We start from the raw sequence: 15942 nt of genomic DNA, 5'->3' as shown, positions 1-15942 counted from the left end.
TGCGCGGGGGGGACGGCACGGTGCTCGTCGCGCTCGCCGTCCTTTTGTGTCGCTGCCATCAAAGGAGCCCCGAGCCTCGTGCATATTAATTATGAATCAGCTCGGGCAAAAATCCCTCACCTTCTGCCGGCTCTCGGCGAGGGGGAGCGGGAGCCAGAGGGGCCGGCGGGGCTGGGAGAGCCCCAACTCTCCGTGCGCTCAAGTCAGCAGCTCCATCTCTCTCTCTCTCTTTTTGATGCTATACTGTAAATTTATTTCACCTCGGAGAGTAAACAGATATATTGCAACCCCAAGGGTTCATGGGTAGTGTATTTACAAAGGGAAGGCGCAGCAAGCCCCCTCTGTGCCATTTCCATTAATGAGAGCGGTCATTAAGTAAATGAGACATTGCCTTTAGCAGGCTTAAGAGTTCACACACTAAGGAGTATCAGATATTTAATTGAAACCAACAACCCGTCTTACACGCGTGTTACTGGTGTAGGGAAGTGGGCTGCCCTCCAAGAACTCTCCCCCCACAACCTCCCCCATGCAAATTTCATGATTGGTTTCCGTGATGTCATTTTGCAAAGGGGCAGACAATAGCTGTGGGGAAAGGTAAGTCAATATTATGTTCTTTCGCTGACAAAGGCAGATAATGCTGGCTTTTTTCTTTTTTTTTTTTTTTTTTTTTCCTTTTCTCTTTTTTTTTTTTCCTCCCTTGGATTGAGACAGAGGGGAAAGGCTTTCGGAGCACACAGTTGATGTAAACAGACGCAGGCGTTTCGCCTTTAGAGCACGAAGGCTGGGTTGTTGTTTTGAAAATTGCACTGGAGAACCGAGGGGATTTTATGATGATCATCATGCTCCTAGGTCCATCTTTGCTCGCTCGCTCTCTCGCTGGCTGCGAGACGCTAGTGGACATATTTCGCTTCTGACTGAAAAGAGCTTGAATAAGACGAGGAAGGAGGAGATTTTTTTTTTTTTTTAATATAAACACGACATCGTTTTCAGCCGGGAAACTTTCTGAATATTTCTGGAAGAGGATGCTTGCCGGGTTTGCGGACCGGGGGATCGGTGGATGTTTACCCGGAGGGCAGCGAGCGCGGTGTTAGCAGAAGACGCCGGGGGCGCCGGGACGCGGAGCTCTCGGAGGTGCTGATCGCGGTGCGCGGCCGGGCTCGACTCGTCCCTCGCCGGGCTCCCCCCGGAGCCCTCGGTGCCCTGCAGGGCCCCCAGCCCACCACGGGGACCCCCTCGGGGGAGGTGGGGGGGGGAAGCGCTGCCAGCGGCGGGGCTCCTTTTGCGGGGCTTGCGCTTGCACGCCCCAGCCTCTGCCCCGCACTTGCCGTGAGCGCACTTCTGGGTTTTGTTTCTTTATTTATTTCCTCTCCCCCCCTCCTTTCCTCTTCCCCCACTATTGACTCCTTGAGACTTCTCTATTTATAGCAGCGAGGAACAAGGGAAGCGTGCCATGGTTGTGGATTTCTCCCCGTGCGTTTGACCGTGGCAGAAATCAGCGGGTTCTTATTTTTAGCTGGCTCGGAAGAGGCTTTGCTCTGCTAATCTCTCTATCAATTTCAGCAAAGTTTGGCGGTGGTGTTGTTCTGTGGGTAATTCGGGGGAAGGGGCTCGGTGCCCGGGGAAATGCTGCCGCTGAGATTGACCCCGGCGACTTAGGCTGAGTTTGGGGCGCAGCTCCCCGGCGGGCAGGACCGACCCCCCTCCCCCGGGGAGGTGTCCCCAGGGCGGACCCCGACACCCCCCGAGGCTCTCCCGCACGCCAGGGGCAGGTCGTGGGCATCAACCCCCGGTACCAGGAGGCCCGGGGGGGGGGGGGGGGGGGGCCCCCCCCCCCGGGGCCGGGGGGGGGGGGGGGGGGGGGGGGCTAATGTCAGCCCCCCCGGAGCCGGGCTGCCCTTTGCTCCCCAGACGTGGCCGGGCCGCCTCTGCCAGGGCACCCGCGACCCCAAAAGCGGTGGGGGGTAGCCGGAAGCCCCCTCCGCTGTCCCCCCCCCTTTGCCCCCCCCCGCTATTGTTGAACCCCCTCGCTCCGAGCAGCCTCTGCAAACAAGTGCAAAAAGCCCCGGGTAAATCCCTCGCCCTGCCGCTACTTTTAGTTATTTCTCTTTTCTTTCCCTTTTCCCCTCTCTCGTTGGCTCATCTGCTGTTATTATCAGCCTTTTCCATATGGCCACTTTAATTAATGGCAGACAAAAGCGGGGCGGGGGGAGGAATCTAGGAATTAGAGTTTATAGTTGGGTTGTCTCCGATGCTGTCATAGAAACCAGAAGCAAAGATGCCGCCTTTCCACTTCTTTGTATGATCCTGTTTATTGTTCCCGAGCGGCGCAGGCTGGAGCAGCCGCGTGTTGCAAAGCTCAGCCCCGCGCCTGCTGCTCGGAGCCTCCCCCCCCCGGGCTCGCCCCGCACAACTTCAGCCCTTCGGCTCCCCTTCTCCCTGCCTGTCCTCTCCCCCATCCTTCCCCTCTTTCTGCCACCTCGGGAAGGCCGATGATCTCCTCCCACCCTTTTATTATTATTATTTTTTTTTTTTTAGTGATTTAGCGATCTGTGGCATCCCGACCGCACAGAGGGGAGGAGTAGGAAAACTCCCCCAAAGTTGGATTTGTCCCGTTCCCCAAAGCAGGCGGGGACCCCCTCCTCGTGTCCCGGCGGAATTTGGGGCTGGGGTCCCCTAAGACGAGGGACCGGCTCCGTCCCGGGCTGGTGGCACAAGGGGGCTTTGGGGGGGAGGGGGGTGTGCTCCGTTCCCCGGGGGTGGGCAGTAGCTCGGGGCTGCCCGGGGGTCCCGTCCCGGGGGGGGTCTGTCCGGGCGTCCCGTCCCGGGGGGGGTCTGTCCGGGCTTGGCCGTTTGTCCCCGGAGCCACCAGCCCTGCTGCAGGGGCGTCCCGCTGCGGGAGGGGGGCTCCAAGCAGCGCTCAGTGTCCCTGCGGAGTGTCACCTCGGTAGCTTTGGGGTGGGGGGGTGGCGGTGACCCCTACCCTTCGGCTGAGCCCTGTGCTGGAGGGGGGGGGACGACACCCCTCTCCCCTTCCCCTCCCCTGTCCCTACTGTTGTGGGGTGGGGGAGCCGGTGACAGCGGTGCCAACACGCTCCCTTTGCCACCCTGGGCTCATCCTTGTCCCCACAGCCTCCCACGGAGCCGGGGAGGGGGCAAACTGCCCGAGGACCCCCCCAGGCTTCAGTTTTGTGGAGCTGGGCTGGCAAATCGCCCCGGGCTGGACTTGGGGGCGCAGGGAGCCCGGGTGGCATCCAGCCGGGGGAAGTCATCGGGCCGCCGAATAACCCAGCCTGGACGGGACTTCGGCGAGAAACCGGGGGTCCGGGGGTGGGGTGGGGGTCCGGGGGGGGGGGGGGGGGCCGCCGCAGCTCGGGGTCGGCCCCCGGCCCGGGGGGGCGGCGCCGGGAGCGGGCCGGCCCCAGTTCCTGGCAGTCAGATGATGGGGAGGGCAGGGCTGACTTTGCAAGACGTAGCGCGGCGTCAGAGCAGCTGCCATTTTAGCAGACATTGTTAAACTGCTCCCCCCCCCGCACCCCCCCCTGTAACTTGGCTTTGGGGTGCTGCCTCAAATCGGGCTCCTTGCCGGGGACGGGGCGTGCTCCTCTTCGGGCGGGCAACGACCAAGAAGTCATCAATGCACCCTGAGCGAGCTGAATAACGCAGCTTTAGGGGCTCAGGAATATAAATTTATCTTGCTCTCCCAAACCCCAGCTTGCTTTTGCACTGGGGTTTGGGGGGTGGCAGGTGACTAATCCCTGAGCCCCAGAAATAAATCAGTATGATGCAAAATGGTCCCTAGCTCATCACCTAGTGAGGGTTTTTTTTTTTCTCCTCTTGCATCCTGGGGGTGCTGATTTTGCTGGGGGTGCTTGCATTGGCCCCCTTGGAAGTTTGAGGACCCTCTGTCCCCCGAGCTGAAGGACGAGGGGGAAGCAGCAGGATTACAGTAAAGGCCGGAGCATGCAGGGGAAATCGCCTCGGCTGGGCTGGGCTTCCCAGAAGATGTGAAATCAGCCCTGGGAAGGAGGGGGGAGGCTGGGGGAGGCATCACCTTACCGCTGGGAAGTCAGATGTGAGAGCTGATGGTGAAGTGGGGGCCAAGACCCGATCCCCCCTTCGTTTTGTGTCTGTGTGGCAGCCTGTGGATGGCAAGGGCTTATTTCTACAGCTGCGAACTGTACGGCTTAGTTGCCTGAGCTCTTTCCTTAACGACAAAGGACGTCTCCTGTCACTTTATAGCTGCTGCCCTTTCTTGTTGAGGGAGCTGAGGGTGGAGGATCCATGCCGCAAACTTCTGGAGCTGGGAGTACCCCCCCACCTTCCCCATCATTTCCTGGATGTGCAGGTGCTGAATTACCCTCAGCTGAGCAGGGAGGGGTACTGATATCCAGGAGGGCTGAAAAGGTGGCCCCAGAGCCTGGGTTTATTTGCTATTTGGGGAAGAAGCCCTACAGCATGAGTCTGAAGGATGCTAGCCCTGATTAACTCCTGCCCATCCCCTCGGTTCCCACATACTTCTACAGTTTTGACCAGGTGAAGTTGCTGCCAGGAAGCCTCACTCTTTGCACTTTTCTTTCCCCCTTTTACCTTTTTTTTTTTTTTTTTTTTTTTTTTTTTTTTTTTTTCTCCCTGGTTTCTGCAAAGAACTCCTGCAGATCTGTGCTGGTGTCCCTGGGCACGTGCTGCAGGGTCCCCTGGCGCTCTCTGGCTGGCACCGCTGGCAGCCTCAGGGCTGTGTGAAGCCTCCCACAGCCTAAAATAATCTGTGGTGCTGCTTACATCTGCAAAATAAACTCGATCCAGCAGCTAGTCCTTAGGAGATGGTGGTGTGAATACAGAAGCGTGGCAATAAGCACATGCTGTGAAGTTTTGCGGGGAGGTGAGATGCCCCAAACCACCTTGCTTCCAGTGAAACGAATTGGCATGAGCCTCCTGATCTGGGAACCAGGTCACGAGTAATGCTGAAGAGCAGGAATGTGGCATCCCTCCGGCTTCAAACACAGGTGGGAGGAAATCTGTCACCCCTCAGTCCCCCCTGTTATTCTAGCCAAGGAGAGAAGAGCTTTGTGTGTGTGTACGCTCGGAGGAAGCAAGCTTCCCCTCTCGGTAGGCTGCTCTGATAATTTCTGAAAGTGCAGCGTTTGCTCTTGCGGAGCTCGCGAGCTGCTCGCTGGGAGCTGCTGCGCGGTGGCTTGGCCCTTGGGGACGGGACTGGGACACTAAATATGAAGGGCAGTTTCCAAGGGTGTCCTCCCCCGTGCAGGTCTGCTGGGCTTTCCCTGCCTGAGAGCAGCGGTGCCTGGTGTCCCCCAGGAGGGGATCCCGGAGCTGCCCTGACCGTGTTGTGTGCTGGAGGGGGGCTGCTCCTGCCCCGCCAACAGCTGGGGAGGGGACACCTTGGTGGCATGAACACGTGCTAAATAATCATGTGCGAAGACTGTAAGCATCAAAAATCACCCAAACAGGGCCATTCTTTGGAAACCTGAAACACTTTGTGGATTTTTTTTTTCTTTTTTTTTTTTGTGGATGCTTATGGATGGCACAAGCTGGAGTTGTAAGGAAACATGACTGAATACACAACACAAGCCTAGCGTGGAGGTTTCTCCTCCCTGCAATGCTTCTGTGAGTTCTTGCTGTGGTTTTGCGGTGCGGATGTCGAGGCAGAGGAGGATTCGGGTCCAGGAAGGCCCAGACCAACTTCCTGGGATGTGAGAGTGAAATCTGGGACCCTTCAAGCCAGCCAGCCTGCTGTTTACCCCCTACAGGACTGTGTTTCAGATATCCAATTTGGAAATGCCCATGTCCATGTTCCAGGGGTGCAGTGAGGTCAGGGAATTGGGCAGACCCCTGGAACACATGGCTCCATTGGGGCCGTGGGGGAGAGAAGAGGCTGGGAACGTGATGGGGCTCAGCCCCCTGCCAGCCCCGTGGCTGGGCTGCCCTTTGTGTTTTATAACAGCGAGGAAATGCAGGCAGGTACCTGTGAAAGAGCCTGGAAGATGGTCTTGTGCAAAAAGATGTCAGGAAAGGACACGGAATTTCCAGCACAATTTTATTGAAGAAAGTGTGGCAGAGATCTCCTCTGACCGGCCATAATGCAGCGACACGCTCCACAATACCTGCTTTTCATTTTGGCTTAGTTAAAAAAAAAAAAAAAAATACAATTTTCACCTGATTTAAAATACTTTTGATCTGTCTTTCATTGAACTTTTTGCTTCAGAAAGAATAGATTAATAAACACTTTCAAATGGAAAAACATAGTTTGGAAAGGTCCCCCTTTCATCTTTAACGCGGAGCTTTAATGCCAACCTGGGTACGGGCTGTCTGTCCCTCAGTTCCTTTTGTCTCGCTTTTTTATCTCGACAACAATAAACTTGCTTTTATTGTGATCATGCTGGCCTTTACTGGTCACTTTTTTATTCTTTTAATTCTTCCCCCATCTTTTTTTTTTTTTTATTTATTTTGAAGTCAGCACATGAAAAAAATGGCAGTGTTATTTTAATCAGACCAAATGAAAGAGCAAATCAGAGCGAGAACTTTAATCTGCCCCAAGCAAAACTGCCTTGTACATCTGTCATGTTGGGATTAGTGGAACTCTTTAAAGAAGCTGAAGACTTTTTAAACGAAGTATTAAACATTTGTGACCTGATTTCCATTCTTACAATATTCTCATTAATAAGAGTGCAGGCTGAAAGACATCTGTTGGGTCCTATTTGTTTTAAGAATATTAAAGAATAATAAGAATATTTGGGGGGGATGGGGGACCTAAATGCTGGTTTTAGAGCCAAACGTCTAAGCTGAAACCTTTCAGAGTGGTTCTGTGCTGAACTTGGGGCAGGGTGGGGGGAAAGGCAGCTCCTGGTGAAGGCTGCCAGGAAGGACGTGGTGTGGCTGGCTTTGCCTGGTGGTTCAGCATGCTGGTGTTTGGGGCAATTCTCCCCATGGGCTGCTAGCTTTGCCTGGCTGATGGATATGTGTCTGGTGCTCCAGCATCCCCTTGCTGTGCCTGTGGGGTGGGCAGGATGGACCCCAGCGAAGCCCTGCGCCTCGCCTTGTGGGGTTGGATTTTGGGGTGGTATCAGCACGGGGCTGGGCTGGCCCTTAAAGTGTTTTGCACGTCCCTGGTGAAACACTGCAGTGGTGGATAAGGGGCAATTCCACAGCCCTGAGATAAAATCCAGCTGGGAATGTGAAACCCACAGAGCTGCAGCCTTACAAGTTGTACTTAAATACCACTTGTGTGCAGCACCTGCCCGCATCCATCGCTGCCTTTAACCCGCCAGGAAACTGAGTAGGAAAGGAGTGAAAATGTCCTCCTCGGGTTTGCTGCTTGTGCTCTGTTTGATGCTAATGCAGTTAAAGTAAATGGACCCCCAAAGGAGGGGGGAAAAAAGCCAGGCATGTGTTTGGTAAACGACTTGCTGAAAGAATCCTTCGCTATTAACGCGGGTATATGGTTTAAGAGAAGGTTGCTGTCGACTGCAATCTTTGCATCTTGTTTATGCTTGCTGGGTAAAATATTAACTAAAGCATCTGAACATAAAGTTCTGGTGTGAAAGAATATCAGCAGGGGAGAGCCATATGGTGCCAGCATGCTAACAAAATACCAAACGTTGGAGATTCCTTTTTGCAGAAGACTGAAAACTCTCGTTCCCATCCATAATACATGAGTTCACGCCTTTGATTACTCTAAACATTAGTCCAAGTGGTACAGGAGTCTCTTTGGAGCTAACACAACTTAGGGCACACGGTTCTCTTTCCTCTCTTCCTTCACATAAAAGAAATCGATGTCGAGCTGTTAAGATACAAATACCCAATATGCTGTAAGACAATATGTTTCCGAAACTGCTGCATAAGCTGCCTCTGCTCTAATTAAATAGAAACTGCGGCAGGGACTCAGGTTTCTTCTGCTTCGTGCCTTCGCTTGAGACCATTTGGCACATGTGTGGCTTTCCCTAGGCCAGCATCTGCAAGTCAAGCCTGTTCCGAGGAAGCCTCTTCCCCCCTCGGTGGCACACTCAGACCTTTTTGCTCTGCGTGGAGGACAGGACCGAGGGCTCTAATCGTCTCCTTGAGCCACAGCTCGCGGGCGTGTTTACCTGAATGCTCTCTGCCAGCGCAGGAGTCAGGTGTATTCAACAGCAATGAATTAAACCCTGCATTAGGAGGATCCCCTGGTGAATATTATTATAAGGTACAAGAGATGGCTCTGGGGGAGCTTTCACGCACACGGTATTTAAAAACGGAGGCAAAACCTGTAGGTGACACTCCGAACGCTTTTGAATTTATTTTTTTTTTAAAACAATCCCACAAACCTGACAATTTGGTGCTGAGTAATTCTGCCTTGCGCTTGTCCCTGGGATCCCCGAGCATGGCTGGTTAAGTTTGGCGATGAGTACTGAGTTACCTGCACGTGGAAACAGCTACGAGGTGTGGATTAACCCCCCAGCAGCTGGCTGGGGTTAACCCACCAGCCGTTGGTGTTTCGGGGCTGGAGCCTTCCCACCCAGGGGAAGGCAGCACAGGGGGTGGAGGACAATGTCTGTTTAGCAGCTGGGTGTTTGTGGCCAAACCTGGCCTTTTTTTTAGTCCTTTTTTTTCGGTGTCTGTGAATCCAAAGTTGGCCCAGCTCAAGCAGCGAGGACGGAAAGTTTGTGCCTCTGCAAGGAGCCGTGACCGTGAGCCGCAGCTGCTCCTGCTGATGCACACATTTCTCCTCTGTAGTCCTGAAGCTCTGCGTCTAGCAAGCTCCTGGCAAGTGGAGTTAAAGGTTTGTTTGTTGCCCTCAATATTTTGATGTAATTAGTCAGCGAGCAAGTAGCTGCTTTTGCCCAGAGAAATGCTCTCTGCAAGTACACAAGTGACAGGGGAGGATGAATGGCCTTCTGGAGGGAGCTGCTGGTTCAAAAACAAAAAAAAAAAAAAAAAAAGAAAAAGAAAAAAAGGGGCCTGGGAGCCATGTTGTTGCTTCAGAAAAGAAAAAGACAGTCAAAACAGTTAACTTTGCCTGCAGCAGAGCACAGGGTTGTCATCTCCTCTCGCACATCCCCTGGAAACTTGTGGCTTCCCTCCATGGAGGAGAGGCCCCCGGCTGCGGGCAGGGCGCTGAGGTGCCATGGGGGTGCTGGGTGACAGCAGGAGCGAGGGGAGGGCAGGGGGGAGAAGGAGGCTCGCCAGGTTGTGAGCTAAACTCTGGCTGTGTCTGGGGCTTGGGCTGTGGGGCTGTAACCCCATCCTGTGGTGGGCTCAGACCTTGGGCTGGGGCTCAGCATCGGGGCCAAGCGGTGTAGTGCAGGGGGCTCAGCCCATGCCAGAGGCTGGCTGCAGGGATGAAGTTGTGCAGAGAGGCACCCGGCCGCTGCCCCATCCTCCTCCCCAGGCGTGCCATTGTCTTCCCTTCCTATTTGCAAGCAAGCCCTGGCTCCCATCAGCAAGGCAGAGAGGTGCCACTCGCCTCTATTTAATCCCAATTACACGGGGCTGCAGGAGCGCTAGGAGCGCTGCCAGCAGGGCTGTAAACTCAGCATATCTGACGATTCTCCACGAGCAAGTGGAGCTCAGCAGGCGACTGTCCTGGCGGGCCGTGGCACGATACCAGCAGAGGGTCCCGGCTCGTGGTGGGCAGCGTGGGGACGGCCCCAGTGCGAGCACGGCGCTGCCGCTTCCCCAGGGGAGCTGTAGGCGCACGATGAGCTCACCTCCGCTCCTGCCTTATTGCTGCTGTCTGTTGGACTCCGCCTGACACACGCTTACGTGTCAAGTTTTCACTTCTTATAAGACAGCCGAGAGGAAAGGCTTAATATCGCAAAGACAAGCTGGCAGCTGGGAAGGAGCCCACTTAGTCATCTAGCCGTGCGTCAGAGCGCTGCCAGCATCTTCCCCGGCTCCTCCAGGCAGCCTCTCCTCCGGGGCCTGACCTGGTGCTGCCTGCTGCAGACCCCCCAGTGCAGAAAAGGGGCTGCTCCAGCAAACGCCAGCGGTGGGACCTGGTCCTGTGCTGGGGACAGCAGGGCTCTGTCCCTCGGACACCTTTGTGCCCGGCAGTGAGCCAAATTCAGGCAGCAGCAAAATTGTTTTCTTTTTCTTTTTTTTTCTTCCAGTTTTGTATTTTTGCTCAGAACCCTGGGGACCTAAGGGTAAGGTCTCCAGACAGACTCAGATTCACGTGGGCTGTGACAAATTCGCTGGGGTATTTCTGGAAGTTTGGAGCCCAGAAGGAACAAGAGTCATTGACAGACAAATCTATAGCTGGCAGATGATGGAGGAAAGATCAGTTCATACCCCAGCAGTTTCTTCAGCTCTTTCCCTACACGCTGGGGAAATTTATGTTTGCTACTCAAAAAAAAAAAAAAAAATTTTTTTTTTTTTTTTTTTTTTTTTAAATGATGCTTCAGCCTGTCCCAGGAAGGCTGTGTGGAGTTAGTTTTTCCACGCTTGCTATTTCTGCATGCAAAGGCCCCCATTTGTTACCTTTGCTTTAAGCATTTGGATTCCACCACCGTGCAAGCACAGAGCTCAGGCTCTCTTCTCTCTTGATATCCAAGCTGATGATAGAGAGGCTTGGGCATGGTGCTGAATACCTGAGCTGTCCCCGTGCACCCAGCTCGATCTGTTTGCCATCCACCCACAGGTTTGCTCCTCTCCATCACCTCGTTCTGGCTGTTCCCCACCACCCCTTTCCCCAGCCACCCCTCTCTCTACTCCTCCTCAACCCCAGCAGCCCTAGTGCCCCCCCTCTTTTCCTCATGCACAAGGTTTTAGGACACAGAAAACACTTTTGTGGCTTCGCCCCGAGCCATTAATTCGTTTGTTTCAGCAGCAGCTCGACTCGGAGCTGCTTCCTTTCCCCTGACCCAAGACACACTTATCCAAAATCATCTCAAAAAATCCCTCCGTGGTGAATTCTCCTGCTGGTGTTTCAACACATCGGCTCCATGGAAGCTTTCGATATGGTATGAAAAGTAATTATTACCGGGGTGCAGTTTAGCAGTTATTTTTCACAGCACTGGTAAGGTTAAAAGAAATAATAATAATAATATAAGAAAGACGCAGCCAGAGTAACTGTCTGCAACATGCTATTTGCATTTTTAAGGAAATACTTCTTTGAGACAGCTTGGGTGAAAGGTCGCCATTTGCATATAAATGGAAAAGAAAGTGTGTGGTGCTGGAAGTTACATCTATATTATTTTCTCAGCAGTGAGCTGCTGTTTCGGCGATTAAGGGACGCAGTTTGCATTTGGCTTTTATTGAATAGAGACGGTACCGGGAAAGCCAAATTAGAACAAAATAATGAGGCAAATGTGCAAGAAGAAAGGAGCGGCATCCTGCGCCTTGCTTCTCGGAGATGCGCTCTGTGTGCCCGACGTGTTACACGCCTGTTTGCACATGTATCGGGCACGAGCACGCGTCTGAGCGGGGCTGCTTCTGTGCTCAAAGGGCTGCTGGAGCCGAAGCCTGAAGCAGGAGCGGTCCTGTTGTGGGAGAGCAAGGCAGGGGAGGGCCCTGGCGCTCTCAGTTTGGAAAGGATAACCCAGGGCTTGCTTGGTTTTTGTCCAGGCTCAGGTATGTTCAGCAAGGAAGATGCAGCTCCTGAGACAGGAACAGATGGGACCTCAAGGAATGTCCACTCTTTCTATTATTTTTGATCAATATATTTAAGGAACAGTGCACAAACAGTGCTGTTACTGTGGGCATGCAGCGTTCCTTCTCTCGAAGAGTTCACAGTGATACAAGGATGGAAGGCAGAAAGCCCCTACACCTTCTGCAGCATCGTGTGCTGCACTTCTGCCAGCCGGCAGGAAAAGGAAAATAAAAAAGGCTCCAACAAAAAGCCTTATTAACTGGCCGTGAACACTGGAGCATGAATATTGCTCTTAATGAGGAGAGGCTGTAGCCTCATTTGCTTTCTTTGCGTCGGAGGTGTGCTGAGGGCTTCAGCCCCTGCAGCTCAGGGTGAGGCAAAAGGTGGGTCCTGGCGCTCGGTGTGCAGAGCTGCTGGGTCTGGGGGCGGTGAGATGGCAGAAGGGTGGTGGATGGATGGACAGGAGCCTCCTTCTGTGCTGGAGGAGGGATCCCAGGTGGGGTGCTGCTGGGTGACCCCGGGCACTGCAGCAGGCAGAGCTGGAGGGAGGGCGGCAGAACCAGACGCCTCCGAGCCCCACTGGTGCTGAGCCGGTTGTCACACGTGCCGTGCTGCAAGCAACCATTCAGCAGTAAAAGCACCAGAAAGACTTGATCCTACCAAAATCCAAACCTTTCCTTTCCTTTGTGTAAAGGAAAAGGTTGGCGTGCATCACAGATTTTGTAACCTTTGGTACTATGACGTGTGGTTTGGGAGCAGAGCGCGTTAAGCCAATGCTGCCTGTCTGCTGGGGCAGAGGGACCAAAAATTCATGCGCCCAAGGAGCTGCTGGGGCTCTGCATGGCTGGGGTGAGCAGTGAGGCATCGCCCAGCCCGGCGTGGCTGAGCAGGAGACCAAGATGTGGGTGAACTGCCCTGGAGACCAGCCCAGGGTGTAGGAGCTGGTCGCATCCCTCATCAAAGGCACTAATGTTTGCCAGCTTGCTTTAAATAAGAGCCACAATCAGAAGCACGGGGCTGCTGTGCTTCTGGCACGCAGCAGCCTCCAGGTGCCGGGGGAGGATGAGCATCTCTTGGCATTTGCTCCCTGCTCACCAGTTCCCCACTCTCCTGCTGGTGTAGTCGTGGGGCCAGTTCCCTGCAGCTTTATAAGAAGGAACTGTCTGTGGATCCTACAGCTGTCCTTTTGCAGAGATAATAAACTCTTTGGGGTTTGTCCAGGGAAGCTCCCCAGCTCAGAGCATCCGAGCTCAACATCTGCTTGGCAATTGCTGAGCTCCTTTCCCAACCTGCAAAATAAAAGCATCTTTAGGTCAACTACCGAGCAACACAGAACGACCTGAAATCTGGCCAGCCCTGCTCCGTCTCCCATCCATACATTCAGTCTAATTGATTATTAAATCATATTTGCTGATAAGTGTGAGATGTAATATCTATTATACAGCTGTTAAACCTCAATTAATATGTTTTAATGATCAGTCATTTACTGTGCAATATACAATTAACATCCGGTATTAAATCTGGAATTAAATGCATGTTGGGGAAGCTAAATTTGGAGCGCTGAACGTAAATGTGCTGCGGTAAACAGTGATCATTGCATTGAGCAGATAGCGGTTCTGGGCTGTGAGAGGGCATTCGGCACTTCTCTTGGAGATCTTGGGGAGCACAGTTAGTAACTCAAGGGTTTTCTCGAGGCAAATGCAGCCCTGCACCGGGCTGTTTGCCCCGAGGGCTATCAGAGGGGCTGCTGAGAGCGCCCTGCCTTTATTTTGTGCTGTTGGGTGCAAGCGTTGGTGTGCGGGTGTGTAACGGCAGCAAAGGCAGCAGTGTGTGTTCAGCCACCTCCACAGTTATTCCACCCCGTGCCATCGCTGTTCCTCAATGCAGCTGCAGAGGAACCCGCGGAGGCATTCAGGGACCTAATGACGAAGTGGAAAACTCCTGTGTCGCCTTGTAAGCCTGGCGAAAGAGCCAACGTCTTTCAGCATGTGGCTGAGACCACGCGTTTCCCTTCTACAACGGCACGTGCAAGCTGCAGCTCGGTGCGGGGGTTTGCTCCCCCTCTGGCTGGCAGGGAAAGGCACCCGTTACTTTGTGCACCCCTGTGAGCCACTGAGGGGTGTGAAGGCACAGAAATGATGCAAACTTTGCCCTTGGGATTTTTTTTTTTTTTTAATTTGTGTGAAAGACGGGCTCCAAAATACACCCTCGGTGCTGCTGTTGTATTTGTCCCAAGGAGTGAGCCCGTGTCATCTAGTGGGATGCTGAGCACCTGGGCTGAAGGACCCGGCACAGGGTCCCTTGATAACACAGCGCTCACCTTCCCCGTGAAAAAAGTGCCTGAACAAAGATGAAGAAAAACCTCACCCTCTTCCTCTTTCTTTCCTCGCCCTTGGGGGAGCAAATGAAGATTGATACGTTTTTCTTCTGGTCTTTCGGTTAAAATATGCGGCGATGCATCTATGAGGAAACGAAGCCTTTCCCCCATCTGTTCTCCGAGAGCCCCGTCTCTCACCCCGTTGCTTTGCGAGAGCAGATGCGAGCCCCGTGCAGGGGCAGCTCTGGAGGCAGGGCCGTGCTGCTCTGCCTGCACGCGGCGCTGCCCCGTGCCGGAGCTGGCTGCCTCCCAGCAGCCTCCCTCCGTGTCCACCTTGCTTTCTGCTCACCCTCTGCACTCCCAAGTTTCTTATAGGCCTAGTTTTGAGGGAAATAGCTGCTGTTCTTTGGAGTTTTTTTTTTTTTCCTTTTTTATTTTATTTTATTTTTTTTTTTCCTGGAAAATCGATGACATCTCTCCTTGGAAAGTGAAATACTCCAAAGTCTGATCCCCATTCTGACTTGCATGTGGTCTCCCTCCAAAGTTCCCCAGCTTTCTATTTTGGAGTTGATGAGGGTGAGCAGAGGTTTCAGAGAACTTGCTCTTTTGTGTCATAGCTTTGCAAAATGGCAGTGTTTCGGTTCACAACTGCCCTTCCACAGCGTTTATCTCTGAAGGAGAGGAGGGGACAAACAGATTCGAGGCTTGGGAAAAATCTCTTTCAGAAGAGGACACGGTGATGTTCTGGTGGTGGGCTGCCATAAATGTTGATGGGGAAACACAACCTTTTTAATGAGTGGGCACAGAGGATGGGTGCAGTGGAGGAAGGCTGGTTACCTCCTTGGGATGCGAACATCGGGCTGTGACCTCCGAGATCAGCTGAGCATCTCGGGCTCCTTTTCATGGGGAAGTGTTTTCAAGTGCTCCTCCTGGCTGCGAGCTTTGGGTGTCCCAGCTCAGTGCCAGGAGGGCAGCTCAGAAGGGCCGGTTCCCTCAGGGATCTGCTTCCCATGCTCAAAATCTGTCATTTAAGGCGATATCCCACATCTCAGCTTGGGTGGTCCGGGGGGGTTAACAGGAGCGTCCTTCACTTTGTGCTGCGTTTCTGCTGAATCCGGGTCCGGAGGCGAGGGGAAAGGGCACAGCCAGCACGTGCAAGCTGATCCCCTCTGGAGACCGGAGAGACGCATTGAAGCAGCACAGAGCAGAGGAAATCTGATTCGGGTGTTGACGGCTCAGGTGGCCGCGGCAGCTCCGGGCTGGGCACAGGGCTGGGAGCAGTGGCTGGAGGGTGCTGAGCTGGAGGGGGGAGCCTGGCCCCATCCCCTCCTCTTTACCCGGGGCCCAAAGACACAGAACATGATGAGAAGGGGCTGGATCCTTGGTCTACGTTTACCCTGACAGCTCCAGGGCTCATTCTTAGCCTACTACTTAGGGAAATGTTTCCCTTCAGATAGGCAGTCAGGCCATAATGTCCCATGTAAGTGCTATAGAAACATCTTTTATTATTATTACTTGATGCCCTCAACCCGTTCTCCTTTCCTCTATCCCCCTTTTTAGTTTCTTTCCCACATTATGTTTCATTTTTTATCATCTGCCTGGCCATCTGTGCCTCCTCACTTCCTTTCCTCGGAGCTTTTCTGAAGGAAAATAATGTTTCAGCAGCTCTTGGATTTCGTGTCCAAGCCCTGTGCCTTTCTTGGGGATCCAGGCTGGACGCAGTGCTTTAAACAGGATTAAGAGCAGAGTCCCTGACACAGATATTTTGCCTGTGAAACCTAGAAAAGCCCCCCTAAACTTCTCTGCTGGCTTCAGAACAATTTCATAACAAATGCATGAAGGTGACTTTCACAGCCATCGGTGCCGGGCGCTACCTTGGGCTGTGTGTCACTGCGGGATCGAATTATCCCAGCCTTTCAACATGCTCACCCTTGCAAGAGCACTGTGGGATGTGGTTGTTCCTTCATATCTTGTAGATAAAGAACAGGCACAGGCAGGGGTGGGTATTTCCCTTGGTATTTGTTGCGCGTTCTCCTAAAAGCTG

At 53.4% G+C, this 15942-nt stretch overlaps 1 protein-coding gene across 6 annotated transcripts in view; it reads left to right on the top strand.

The window, feature by feature from the left end:
* The window catches only part of MYT1 (myelin transcription factor 1), a 61078-nt gene that overhangs the window by 3545 nt on the left and 41591 nt on the right, over positions 1 to 15942 (top strand). Inside the window, exon 1 of one of the 6 annotated variants that reach the window (XM_035344088.1) lies at positions 305 to 594. The exons of 4 other annotated variants lie outside the window; for them this stretch is intronic. The gene's annotated coding sequence lies outside the window, so the exon portion shown is untranslated. Of the gene's footprint in view, positions 1 to 304; positions 595 to 692; positions 1132 to 15942 lie in introns of those variants that run through there. One more of the 6 variants, XM_035344087.1, reaches the window with a different exon arrangement.

This window comes from Oxyura jamaicensis, chromosome 20, assembly GCF_011077185.1.
Source record: "Oxyura jamaicensis isolate SHBP4307 breed ruddy duck chromosome 20, BPBGC_Ojam_1.0, whole genome shotgun sequence".
Taxonomy (NCBI): domain Eukaryota; kingdom Metazoa; phylum Chordata; class Aves; order Anseriformes; family Anatidae; genus Oxyura; species Oxyura jamaicensis.
Note: the sequence above shows the minus strand (reverse complement) of the source record. Positions and strands in the feature narration are given on the sequence as shown.